Here is a 12,653-nt window from a genome sequence, read left to right on the forward strand (position 1 = left end):
ACAACACATGTACACACAGGTGTTCCCATATGTTTGTGAACATGCATGCACAGAGTCAGTCAAAGCCTTCCCACTCACAACCAGCAGTCACTCTTCAGCCAGCCTGACCATGAGGCTACAGTTTAAAGTTCCAGTTGCCAGAGAGTCAGAATCTCCAACCCTCAAAATCTGGATCTGACTCCCCAAGTTGATGATTTTGAAAGATGCCGTTTTTTCATCTTTGAGCCTTAGTTTCCCCAACTACAGAATGAATGAGTCTGGCAAGTTTATCTCGTGGGTGTCTTTGAATATCGTCCACTCCTGATCTTCTGTGCTTGGCTTAAGAACTGTATTGTCATGGGAGAATGCCTGGAAATTGCCTGTCATAGTAACACAACTTTGATTCCCTTTCTACAGAGTACCACACCCGTAAGGACTGAGACCCTCAGGGAGCACAGACTTGATTTGAAGAGCTCCTTCCTGTGGCCTCATAGCTGCTCTGCTGGCTTGTCCCTTCAGTCTGGATTGGTGACACACAACCACTGGAGATATTTCCAGGTAATGAACTGCTGTGTTTGAGGATAGCTGGGAGAGGAAACTAGCATTTCAGTGGGAAGCGTGTAATGTGCAGGTTTGTGCGACACTCGGAAGTACAAAGTTCGCTTTGCCATCTTTGATTAGAAGCTGTGGCTCCTAACACTGTGTCTCAAGAAAAACCAAATGAAAAGGGACATAAGTAAGAATTGACATGTATTCCGAGGAAGCTGTGATTAGGAAGTGGTCTGAGGTCTCTGGGCTTTGTGAGCTGTATCCTCAATGGTGTCTGTGCCTCTCTGGGTGTCTGGAATATTTAGGCATGAAGCAGGAGATTAGCAGGATGCACAGGGAAGGCGCATATGAGAGTTGGGGTTTTAGTTACTTCCCCTTGTATCACCCATTTAAGATGAAGCACAGCTGAAGCCCGGTCTACATTTAGTGGCTAAGCAGATTTAGACCAGCAGAAGTTCATTGGTAGGCAGCCTCCCGAGGTAGGATTTAATGTCCTGTGAGAGGCCTGGTTTGCATCCTATTTACAATACTTTTTGGGAGAGGTGCAGTTCATGAAGGTGTCATCCAAGAGTACTTGTAAAACACAGGCTATAGTGTGTGTGCCTTTCTCATTGCCCCTTTCCTGATTACATGTGTGTTTCTCTTACACCCCTGTCCCTTACCTAGCCCCACCAATATTGGACAGATTTGTCTTCCTATGAGTTCCTATAGTCTATTTGAATTTCTTCATCAAATTTACATATATTGTGGGCTGACAAGCTCCACCATTTGACTAAAGATCTATGGGTTTAAGCTTTCTGGACTTGACTTATTAGCACATCTTTCTTAGGTGGACCTAGGTCACAGCATGGCAAGATTAGGGAGGCTGAGGTCAACATTATTACAGGGAAAGGCATTACCTGTCTGTACCCTTTGTGCTGAAGCTCTTTTTTACAGAAACAGTCCTCAGATTCCTTAAAAGCTAAATTAGAAGAAGGTTATGAGCATAAAACAGGACAGAGCTGAGTCAGGTGACCACTAAGGTGACCCATGGTCAGGTCCCAGAATCTTCAGCTCCATACTTGTTTCTTGTTGGTTCTTCAATGAATAGCCTAGCCTTGGGCTCCCTGCCTCCCTTTCCTCCTCCTGTCCTTTCTCTCTATAGTACTCCCTGAGCTGTGGTACCATCCCAAAGTGCGAGAACAGTGCTGTAAGCTGTGAATTAGAGCGAGCCTAGTGGGTACTCAGCTCTGTGTATTGACTATGTGGCTCTTCTTACACTGTTGCTAAGTTACTGAGCCTGTGTCTCTCAAGGGGACAGTGTGTCTGAAGCTGCTGGTGAGGACTGAAGGACACACTTCATTGGCATAGTTTTTTTCCTTCCAGTCAACCACAGCAAAGGTCCTTTCTCCACCCAACTTTTGCACAGGTACTTAACCACAGCTCTAGCCCCATAATGGGTTCTGTGAACTGTGTGCCTATAATCTGTGGGCAGACGCTGTCCCCAACATCAGTCAGTCCCCAGCAGTTAAAGAAGAGGCTGTCATCCCATTTTGGGTTTCAAGGCTTCTCTTTGGCTTGGGCCATGGCATCCTCACCAGCCTAGCCATTTGGAAAGCTTACTGTCTGCTATATGCAACTTCAAGACCCACCCCTCTCCCAACCCTTGAACATATCCTTAGTTCCCTGACCTTTCAATTATAAACTCTCTCCCTTCCGGAAATCTCTTCCCTTCCAATCAGCACGTGCCTATGATCCAGAGGTAGGACCATGAGGTGTGGGGCAGGTGTTCTGATTTGGGACTCTGCCAGAAAGTTCAGTTCCAACTACAGTCTCCTCCAGAAGATTGTCCTTGTCTGTTAGCTGCTAGGGGCATTTGCCACCCCCCCCCCCCAGCCATCCATTCCTTCAGCAAATATTTGTAGAGCATGTGTTATGTGGCATGCAGCAGGCAGGTGTCTCCTAGCGCTGAGGATAAAAGTGCAGATGAAACAAAGTTCCTATTTGCAGGGAACTGGCATCTGAGGAAGGCCAGGGATCAGGAATGATTAGCATGTGGATAAGCATTACAGAGGCCCATTCAGCCCAATGGGAAACACAGAGCAAACAAAAATAGCTAAATAAAGCTGAGCCAGAGGGGTCAGGCTGTCCTTGAACAGGTATTGCTACATGGGTTGTGCAGGAGAGGATGGGTACAAGGGTTGATCCCGGCAGGCAGGATCCGGAGATGAGGGATAATGAGTTGAGAAGGAACTGCTGAGACAGAGGCTCCAGGGGACTGTGCTTGACCTTTCTGCAGCTAGAAGTAGGGAGAGGGGGTTGGAGCGGAGGGGTGCAGGCAGAGTGGAAGGAGGTGAAGGCAGGAACGGAACGTGTGGGCAGGTAATGAGGATCCTTGAAGGCCACTGTCAGGACTGCAGTGTTTATGTCCTGGCTGACATCGCCTTCCCCATTCCTCTCTCTCCCCCAGTTCCGTGTCAAAGCCTCATCCATAAATAGACACAAGATAAGTGCTCTCACCTAATGGAGTATTTATTAGTCATTCATTCAACGAGCCTTTTTCTGGGCTCTGCCTGGAGATGAATGAGTCTTGTCCCTGGCCCTAGGCGTCTTCTTAAGGGTGTTCCTTCATAGCTCTGTGAAGAACTTCTTCAAGAAAATAGTCACACTAATCTGATCAGAGTAGAACCAATTTGCCAAAACTGCTTTTTATCCCCTCCCAGAACCACCCAAAGATCATGTCTACCAGTACTTCTAGAGCTTGTTTACCCACTAGGCTTTTGCCAGGACTTGCCTTCAGGCCAAGCAAGGGGAGATCAGCTCATTCCATAAATGTTTGGATGTTCTTCTCAGTCAGCACCTACGTCCAGTCCTCAGCAGAACTGCTGATTAGAGTCTGCGCCCACGCCGTGCTTGTTTGTGGGCTCACCAGGCCCAAGAGTGTGCAACACCAAGTTACTAGCAGTATGGCCAAAAAGGTGTTGGGGAAGCCACGAAAAGGCTATTCTGAGTCAGACCCGGTGCAACCAAAGGCCAGAGTGGAGAAGCTCCCTGGGGGTCCTTTTCCTCTCAGACCAGGTCCGGAAATCAACACGTAAAAAGTAGGGAAGCCACATTTTCATGGTAAGACATGATGGATCTCTAGGGCCTGGAGCAAGAGGAGCAATAGCTTTGGCTCTCGTGTGGACCCTGCTTTCCTACTGGCTGCAGCTGGAATTTGAGAACCCTCTACAGAGGAAGAGCTGTCAGAATAGGACCTCGTAGGCCAGCCCAGGTAGTTTGAACTTATCTGTGGACTGTGTAGTGCACTTGACAGACATTAAACAAAAATGGATTGCTGGGGCTGGGGAGGTATAACCCGATCACCAAGGTGCTGGTCATGCAAATACAAGGACCTGAGTTTGATATCCAGAACCCATGTGAAACAGATTCAGATGTAGTGACCTACTCTTAAAATCTCAACGGTGCCGGATTACAGACAGATGGTCCATGGGACTTGCCTGCCAGGAAGCCTAGCCTACACAGTGTGTTCCAAGACAGGGGTAAATCCTGTCTCTGAACAGTAAAAACAGAAAATTAAGTGGTCAGTTTTTGACTAGTAGAACCTTGTATCCTACACATACACTCACACAAAACAGCCCACTATACACAAATATGTGCATACAAGTACACATGAACATGCACACGCTACACACGCATGCTCATGTATCTGCACACACACACACACACAAATATTTGTGTACATAAATACATGAACCTACACACACATACACACAGTGTACCCACAGGAATATTTATGTGTAACCAAATAAACATAAACACACACAGTCACATAGATTACATGGCCTCATAGGACTGGGGTACTGTCTTGGTGCAACAGTTGCTATAAGAGATGGATGGAGCCGAAGCCTTCTTTCTAATAGGCAGGCTGTCTGGCTAACATTTATACTATTCTTATAGCGCCAGAGATGATAGAATTCAGGTCCTTTACGTTTTTCTTCAGTTGGAAAAAAAAATGCATGATTTCCAACTCTTAACCCTCTATCCACTGACACCAAGATAGAAGTTTCTCTTTATAAGCTATGCATTTGTAAATATATATATACATATATATACATATATATATATACATATATGATGTGTCTTCTTCTTCAGACATGCACCGATCTTGACCCGTGAATACCACCAACAACTGGACATATTCAAGGAGTTTGCAATTATTTGACAGAGACAAGGGAGCCAGTAGTCAGAGGAGCAGATCCTAGATAGGAACCCGGACATGGCCAGAGTGGAGTGCACAGGCTGAGAAGAGATCCGACAAGGTCTCTGTTGGGTCCACAGGAGCTGGGCATTGAAGAATGCGTAGGAGTTGGGAGTTGGGAGAGAAGTACGCCTGGTACAGACACACTGTCTATAAATAGGGACCAGCGTTCAAGTCTCCGTGATGGGAGTGGAGAGAACTTGTCATGAGAAGATCATGCCTCAACTAGCTTTTTAAAAATCCATTAGGAGCTGCCTCCTCATCCTCCCACCTGTTCCCAACAGTGACTAACAAGCGGCAAATTGACTAATTTGCCTTGATCTCCTCTCTGACCCCATGGAGGAATCTGTGAGCATAATGAGATAAGAGGCACCAAGAAAAGAAGTAGAAAGTGGATTAGGAGGGGCAGGAGGAGGAGGAGGAGGAAAAAGAGGGGGGGAGGGGATGAGCAGAGGGGGGTGAGGGGAGGAAGGGGGGAGGGGAGGAAGAGGGGGAGGGGAGGAAGTATCAGAGGTAGCAGCAGCAGCAATAGTGGCCATCTCTGTTTCCCAGGTTGCACTATAGTTCCCTAGCGGTAAAATGCAGAAAGAGACCTGCTGCTGCTTTGTGAGTGTGCAAACCAACCCTTCTCTCTTTCTCTAGGAGAGACAGAGATAGAGAGACAGAGACAGAAGAGACAGACAAAGAGACATATACATCTCTATACGTTATGTATATAAGAGATAGGTTTGTGCATGCACATTCTATATATACATGTTGTACATGAGTGTATATGTGTGTTTACATACATTGTATTAAATTTATTCCAGAACCTAGCACAGAGCCTAGTTAAATCAACTTTCCATTGCTTTTGTTGGCAGGAGATGAATAGCTGGGCAGGAATTAACCTTGACACCTACATGCTTCTTTAGATGCACCAGGGTCAGTCCCCTGCATTCAGTTTTTATATTAAGAGAGAGCAGCAGGAAGGGTCCCAAAGAAACTGAATATCACCCTGGTGACATAGCTTACCCAAGGTCTACATCTTTTAGGAAGCCAACATCAAAACCCTGGAGTCATGCCCCCTTCCAGTGAATGTCATCCTTTCTATAAACAGTTTCTGGTAAGATGAGGTCTTTGTGTGTCCCTGGGTATGGCTTACCTAATGCTCTCAGATGGAGGACGGCAGAGAGTGACAGTAGAGACTCAGATCTGGAAACGCTCTGGATACGTCATCTTGCTGTGCAGGTGTCTGCCAGTAGCTTCCAGGGACAGGAAACTCACTACTGTACACAGAGGCTGGATCTAGCCCCAGATGTCACGCAGCCTGCTGTTCTTATGGGGTCATGCTGAACCCAGCCAGGCTTCCGTTCTCATGGCCATGAACAACTCAACAGTGAGACTCTGAAGGCTGCCTGTGTCGCTGCTCTGATGGACTTTCTTTTAAGACTTGTTTCCCTCCCTGCAACAAGGGCATGCCTGGCTCTTGCTTCTTGGCATCCAAGTTGTCCTGATGGGCTGAGGTTGCAGATGGATGCGTGGCTTTGTGAATTCTCGAGAGCATTCAGGCCAACCTCTTTAATCGCCTACTTCTTCACAGGGAGTGAGGTCTTCCTTTGACAAGAGGATTTGAGAGGATGCTCAGAAAAAAGACTGATAGGGAGAAAGGAGGGGCCAGCACTCTCCTCAGGTGTTTCTATGAAGACCTAGGGAGACCGCACACTCACCATGATGCCCCTCGTTACTTAAGCAAGTTCTCTCAGAGCTTTCTCCTGATCAGCCCTGCTATATGCTCCTTTAGTTCCCCAAATCTACCGCGTATCGCACACCCTAAGTAACTCTATCTGAATGTCTCAGCTGCAAAGTTTTCTGTTTTGTTTTGTTTTTCCCCCCAGCCGTTCTGCCTCCTTGTCGCATTTCTCTGTATTACAGGACACAGAAAGGAGACACTAAAGGGGGTGGGGGGATACTGCCATATGGGGAACCTACAGTTCAGTTGCAGTCCCCACTCAGGCCCTGTCTTTTGGGCCCCTGGACACACTGAGGCTCTCTGTTTGTTTCTCCTCCTTGAGTTGGGAGCTGGTAGAAGCATATTAGGGATGTTTGGTAAGCCCTGAGGCTGAATCATCCTGTCTTTTGAGCCAACCCTCTGGCCCTGGGATGGAGATATTAGCTAACTTGTAATGTGGGAAAACATCCTGGGGTTGAGAGTGGGGGCAAGCTGGTAATTTCCACATAGAATAGCTCCATCTGTGTTACAACTAAGGACTCTGGCTTGACCATCGTTGCCTCTCGCCGGAACCCCTTGTGAGCATTCCAGCTCAAAGAAGCAAAGGCGTGGCAGCCCACCATCTGCCTGTATTTGCAGACACATGGAATACAGACAGCCTGGAAACTCAATGACGTTACCAGAGTCATTTACACCTACTTCCCAGGATTCCCATACTACAAACAGTGTACCTCTTAGGGGATGGATGGGATCGGTTCAAATAACAGCCATTACATAATTCATATAAAATGTGGCATTTCTAGGGGGCACTTATAGATCTGTTTTCCAAGCTCTTGAATCCTGAGCATCTACAGAAATAAAATTAGAAATCAGCCACACACGCATATACATGAAGGCTCCGGTTCCTGAATGGGTTAATGCATGCAAATGCTCAGAGCAGTGTCTGGATTACAGTCCGTACTCAGCTAGTGCTTGTTCTTTGGGTTTTGACCTAAAGCCTCTGGGATTTCCTTCTAGAAGTAGGCTTCTGGGCTGCAGAGCCATTCGGCTTTTGAATGACTGCCCATTCACCAGCTCCTGTGTGTAGAAGATTAAAGTCCTAGGGGAATGAACACACAGAAATGAACAGCAAGAGCAACGGTGAGCAAGCCCTGTCAGGTATCAGTAGTCAAGGGATGGTGTTAGGCCCCCCCAGAGGCAGGAGCATTCTTGAACAAGGAAGTTCTCAGAGGAGGGGTGGAGCTTGAGTGAGGGTCAGGACAAAATCAGTAGGCTAAGGGAGTGGTGGATGAAGGGGGTGGGCTGAGGGTGATGCAGGCCTAGGGTGCCATTGTGCTTGGGAAAGACCAGTCAGGAGGGGAAACTATTCTGTCGAGATTTTTTTGCAGTCAGTGGGACAGTTATTTCTATTTGAAGGACTGGCTGTGATCTCTCTTTGCTGGAGAAGGAGGAGGAAGAGGATGAGGTAGAAGAAGAGGAGGAAGAAGAGGAGGAAGACATAGGGGAGGAGGAGGACATAGCATGTAAAAGTGAGAGGGTTCCAGCAGGAGGCATTTATTTACAGCACTAGGCTCCTGAACTGCTCCAGCAGATTCCCTGTCCCTATGCAGCCTGAGCCCTGCTGGCCCGGACCCTTGAAGGGCTCAACAAAGACTTGTCTGTTCCCTTCATGACATCAGATCTTACCCTCAGGATTTCTCTGTCCTACTGGGGCAAGATCTCACACAGTGATAATAGAAGGAAGGGGAAGAGATGAATCAAGCGAAAACTGTCGCAGACATCACCATGCCAACGTGCTGGGCCTGGAGGGGGAGGAAGATGGTGCCTACTGGGGGTAATTCACCAACTCATACCCGGGCCAGGTTCCAGGGGCTGGGCCACTGGTCTCTGTTCAGATTGTCCCCAGCTGCCTAGTCAGTGAGTATAAAATGCTAGGACTGGAAGAAATAATTGCTTCATACAATGGACTAGTTCTTTTCTGCTTCCTTAACTTTTTTAAAGTATTGCATTGAACAAATTGACCTTTTCCTTTTGCTTTTTTTCCCCCTGAAGCCACAGGGTCAAACTTGGTAGTCCTGGCTAACCTCAAACTTAATCATCTTTCTGGGGATCTGCCTCCTAAGTGCTGAGATGACAGGCACATGTCACCAAGCCAGCCTGGATTTCCTTCTATAGCAAAGATTTATGTAGAGAGTTTTGCCTTAGAATCTCACAGAAGTATATACTGTGTCGAGGGTATGGGAGATCTCCAGGTACCACTTCTGTCTCGTGTGTGTGTGTGTGTGTGTGTGTGTGTGTGTGTGTGTGTGTACGTGCGTGCATATGTGCATCTGTATGTGTGTGTGTTTGTTCATGTGTGCATGTGTGCATGCCTGTGTGTGTGCCTGTGTGTGTGTAGACAGGAGAGTCTGCTGCGTTAATAATGGAAAGGGTTCTGACTATAGTCATGCATTCTCAGGCTCAAGGCATGAGCTGCTGTGTGGAAAGACAGCTCAAGACACAGCCTGGAGACCCACTCACAGATCCTATCATGTCTCCGTGTGCATTTTTACTGGTGCAAAGCAAGACCAATCAATAAGCCTGCTTATAAGACTAAATGCAAATTCAGGCAGCATGAGGGCAGTCCGGGGAGACAAGGATGAAAAGGGAGTTTGATGGTGGAATTTGCAAGTTTTTGGTGGGGTGCAGTGGTCCCCATCCTTGAAGAACCTGGTGGATATTAATACAGAAGCAGGGCTTGCAGTTCTTCAGATGTGATGAATCTGGGAGTTGATGTCAAGGTTGCTACACTAGGCTAAGAGCAGCAAGGATCCAGAAAACTGAGGGGGAAAAAGTGTTTTGTATTTCATGACTAGAAATAAAGTACTGTGAAGTCATTTGCTATAATTCTTTATGGGAAAAAAAGAGAGAAAGAAAGAAAGAAAGAAAGAAAGAAAGAAAGAAAGAAAGAAAGAGAGAGAGAAAGGAAGAAAGGAAGGAAGGAAGGAATAAAGAAAGAAAGGAAGGAAGGAAGGAAGGAAGGAATAAAGAAAGAAAGGAAGGAAGGAAGGAAGGAAGGAAGGAAGGAATAAAGAAAGGAAGGAAGGAAGGAAGGAAGGAAGGAAGGAAGAAAGAAACTGGTTGTGAGCTTAATAAGGACCTGAGCTTGAAACCCAGAACCAACCCACATAGAAATTCTGGGTAGGTAGTATAAGCTTGTGATCCAAGGGAGACAGATTTAAAAAGGTCCTGGGGCTCATCAACCAACATCTAGCCTATTGGTTAACTAGAAAAGCACTTCTGAAGATGACTCTTAATGTTGTCCTCTACCATTCCCCCCCCCCACAATAATTTTTAAAATCTACTTTTCAGAGGAATTAGAAAGAGCCAGAAAAGAGACCTGAATCTCACCAGCTTTCAGGTAAAGGTGGCTAGGAAGAGATTTGGCTGTATGGTGGTAAGGGGCAGATATTGCGTTGAAGAATTGACTTTTTTTCCCTTGCTTTTTTTCTTCTGAAGGCACAGGGTCAAACATGGTAGCTCTGGCTGGTCTCCTAAATCATGGGATGACAGGCATGTGTTCTCCATTGTCCCTTCAGTTGGTTCCCACATTCCACTGAGAACCAAGTAGCCTGAGGTTGAAATAGGCTGTGGTAGATTGGATGAGGGGAATCCCCATGGGCTCATATAGCTGACTGCTTGGTCCCAGTTGGTGGAACTGTTTGAGAAGCATTAGGAAGTGTGGCCTTGTTACAGGAGGTGTGTCCCTGGAGTAAGCTTGATCTTACAAATGTCCAAAGCAGTCAGAATGGCTGAAATAAAAAATTCAGATGACAGCAGATGCTGGCGAGAATACAGAGAAAGAGGAACACTTCTCCACTGTTGGTGGGGTTGTAAACTGGTACAACCACTCTGGAAATCAGTCTGGCAATTCCTCAGAAAATTGAGCATAGTCCTACCTGAAGACCCAGTTATTCCACTTCTGGGCATATACCCCAGAGATGCTCCAACATACAACAAAGACACATGCACCACAATGTTCATAGCAGTCCTATTTATAATAGCCAGAAACGGGAAAGAACCCAGATGTCCTTCAATAGATGAATGGATACAAAAATTGTGGTATATTTACACAATGGAGTACTACTCAGCTATCAGAAACAATGACTTTATGAAATTCTTAAGAAAATGGATGCATCTAGAGAATATCATCCTGAGCGAGGTAACCCAGTCACAAAAGAACAGACATAATATGCAGTCACTGATAATTGGATACTAACCCCAGAAAGCTCTGAACACCCCAGAAACAACTCACAGATTATATGAAGTTCAAGAAAAACAAAGGCCAAAAAAAAAAGATGAAAAATCATTATGCTTAATCTTTACACACCAAGAAAACTTTGACTATTTCCAGGTTACATCTTGTTTTACATGTACTTTATGCTCATTGTAATTAGTAAGATTTTAATGCATACTATGAAACCTTTAAAAAAAATCAAGTACTGACAAAAATATATTCATATACTTTTATGCAAAAATGCTTTTAAAATCTGTACATTTATCCTTGTTTTTTAAAATAAAGTTGTTCAATTAAAAAAAATAATAAATTGCCTTAGTCATGGTGTTTTGGCACAGCAATAGCAAAGTTACTAAGACACAAACCTCTGAAAACCACATTGTCTGTCAGGTAAAGTGGCTCACCCCTACAGTCAGTCAGATTGGGCTGTAACTGAGACCCTATCTAAAAATGACAAATAGTGAAAAACTGCCCACAGGAAACAGCAAGGCACCCCACGCGTGACAGACCCATATCCCCAGAGATGGAGGGGCTACACTGGAGAGAAGACCCACTTAGGAGAACCGGATTGTCCCTGTTGTATGATGACAGTGATTATAGGATTCCCCACCTGACGGGACAGAAGCTGAAGTAGCCGTGGTTGTGATGACACCTCCTTCAGCACAGCTAGCCTGTTTATTTCTTACCACTATCCAAGTTCTTCCTCTAGTTAGACCCGAAGCTCTGATCCATCTTCTGTAGAGGAATCAGAGTCACTGGCTGAGTGCAGCTTGGGGTCTGCTGAAGCCAGAGCTTTTGCCCCAGAACTCTGGTTCCACAGATGCTCCACTGAGCCAGACTCCCAGGAAGAATGTGCCCAGGGCCAGCACCATACCAGGAGCTTGAATTGCTGTCTTCCAGCAGAATTAAAGAATAGCCCGACAGCATTCCAGTTGATTGAGCAGTCTGCAGGCCCTGCAGAAAGTGGAAGGCAAAACACTCAGACCGCTTGAGTGCTCAGTGTGGCTTGCAGACACCACCCTGGGAAGCCTGGCAGCTGGGGAAAAGATGGAGTGTGGCCAGCAAGTCCTCAATAGCTTCTGGGCTGGGCCTGAAAAGAAATCCGGAGATAAACTTCAAGGGTTTGTTTGTTGTGTTCTGTCATGGTCTTGGTTCATTCATCTAAACAGGGGAGTTCCTTGGGGACTGTGTTGCTTCTCTTGTGTATCCCAAAGCTTCCTGCAGAGGCATCTTTTGTGGAAGCTACTGGGCTTTTGTCCACTCATAAGTACAGGTCTGGGACAGACTCTAAATGGAAAAGTCTCTTCTTCTGCAAGAAGATTTTTCCAGTATCAATACTGTGTGTATGTGTTGCATGCATGTGTTACATACATGTGCTCAGGCGCCCATGCTGAGGTCAGAGGAGCCCATGTACCCCATTACTCTCTTCCTTACTCTCAAGACAGGGTCTCTCCCTGACCCTGCAGCCATTTTACAGGTAGGCCGCGCAGCTCGCATGCCTGTGGTCTGCTCCACTCAGCCAATACAGGCTTTTATGACCACACTGGCTTTTCTGGGCTGCCAGGGACTCAAACTTGGGTCCTTATGCTTGCATAGCGAAAGCGCTTACCCACTAAGCCATCTCTCCAGTGCTAGATCCCAATATTCCTGAGCTGGAGACACAGGCTGTGCTGGCCCTGCGATAGAATTGCAATGCCTTCTCCAACTCATACCCTTCCTTCCCAACTGAAGTCAGGTCAGCCATGAGACAGATGTTTTCCTCACTGGAAATATGATTTTAAAAGTTAACCAAGGAGGCAGGGTAGCGTAATTTCTGGGCCAAACAGCTAAATCTATTCATTTTTTCCTGCTCTCCAAAATCGTGACTTTATTTCTGGCAAAGTAGTCTTTTAAGACTCATG

At 46.2% G+C, this 12,653-nt stretch overlaps 1 protein-coding gene across 1 annotated transcript in view; it reads left to right on the top strand.

Moving 5' to 3' along the window:
* CYRIA (CYFIP related Rac1 interactor A) overlaps positions 1–12,653 on the top strand; it is a 103,139-nt gene that overhangs the window by 39,704 nt on the left and 50,782 nt on the right. Inside the window, exon 2 of the mRNA XM_080917297.1 lies at positions 397–537. The gene's annotated coding sequence lies outside the window, so the exon portion shown is untranslated. The remainder of the gene's footprint in view (positions 1–396; positions 538–12,653) is intronic.

Source organism: Micromys minutus (assembly GCF_963924665.1).
Source record: "Micromys minutus genome assembly, chromosome: 1".
Lineage (NCBI taxonomy): Eukaryota > Metazoa > Chordata > Mammalia > Rodentia > Muridae > Micromys > Micromys minutus.